Consider the following 1,847-nt stretch of genomic DNA (forward strand, 5'->3'; position numbering starts at 1 on the left):
TATATATATATATATATATATATATATTAGTTTAACCACTTAACCAATTCGATGGTTTAATCAGACATTTAGTCAATCAATCAATCAATCAACTAAGTTTGTCGAAGTACTTTCGTCGTCATCGCGACCTCATCGATGATATGCCTTCTCTAGTGCAGGTCTGCTTCAGGTTTGTCTAACCTAGGTGACTGAATTATTGACCAAACGATACATACATACATGCATACATACATACATACATACATACATACTCAACCTGTCAAATGTAAACATAACAGGCCGGATATTGTTGTTTGGGACAGAGGGGCAAACGTATGTACCACCATAGAGATCAGCTACCCTGCAGATATAAATATCTCTTTGAGAATCAAAGTATAAGAGGATATCGATGGACAACTGCTTCGGAACCTCCAGCTTCTATATCCAGACTATGAATTCATATTCATACCAATAATTGGAACACTTGATTTTGTTAGTAAATGCTTAAAGGAGAATCTGGATAAACTGGGATTTTCAGAAAGAGAAATCGACCAGCTAATTCGTATATTACAAGTGTAATCTGTGAGTGGAACAGTAAAAATATGCAAGACTTTTCGCAAGTTCCAGATGTGAATTTGTCTGTGTTAACTACATTCCAAAGATGGAGCCTTGTATCTTTGTTGTAAAGCAGATCCCTCCTCAGTGGAATATTTATAATAATTAAAAAATAGGAGAGACATGCATTCATACCTACCTACCCACTTACCTACTTGCCTACCTTCATATATGTATGTATGTCATTATTCAGTTTTATGTCAAGATTTCTTGCCAATAGAGAAAGAGCCGGTTTCTAGATCCAAGACTGAAATTTCAACATCAACAAGGTATGTATGTATACGTGCAGATTTCTATGTTTTGTATGTCTTTTCATGCATATCTAGACATGCACATATATACTTAAATGATGAATTTCTGGAAAGTTTTACAACTTTTTGCATCTCCAGCTTTTACCTTTCTGGTTTTGAGAAGCTTAATTTCTCAAGATTGGTATTTAGGCATCGTGTTACATATCCCAGGGCCCCAAATAATTACAGGTATAAACCTGAATTTGTAATCTGGATAGAATAACTGTAAATTTGTCAATAGTTCAGCGTAGGTACTTTTTCTTTTTCCCTGATCTTCAGCTTTATGTTAACATTTTCTGGGCATCTGATTTCCACAACTGTAGACAGTTTCTCTTCTCTATCCCAAATCATTATATCAAGTCTATTGTGTTTACATTTTATTAAAATTTTTACTGGAACATTCCACCAGTACTCGTTTTTATTATGAGTGGCTATGGCTTCTATGTATGTATGTATGTATGTATGTATGTATGTATGTATGTATGTATGTGTGTATGTATGTATGTATGTATGTGTGTGTAGGTAGGTAGGTAGGTAGGTGCAGCATTATATAGTTGAAAAAATGAATAGAAATGGCTTTCTGGTAATTTTTCCACTTTTAGATGTTTATAAGTTATTAGGTATTTAGAAAAGGTGACTCTTTCAAAGAGTTTCTCGCTTAAGAGCGGTTTTCAAACATATTTTAAAATTTGTTATTCCCTGTGTCAATAGGGTTGTTTAATTACAAACGTACACACACAAACAATCACATATACATACATATACCCATATAAACACACATATAACGATGTACACACTAACACACATACACACACACACATCTGATTATTAAAATGAAAAAATTATCAGAAACACCATTTCTATTAATTTTTTCAAATATATAAGTGCATATATATATATATATACACATATATATATACATGCATATATATACATATATATATATATATATATATATATATA

The sequence above is a fragment of the Octopus bimaculoides genome, chromosome 1 (genome assembly GCF_001194135.2).
Source record: "Octopus bimaculoides isolate UCB-OBI-ISO-001 chromosome 1, ASM119413v2, whole genome shotgun sequence".
NCBI lineage: Eukaryota > Metazoa > Mollusca > Cephalopoda > Octopoda > Octopodidae > Octopus > Octopus bimaculoides.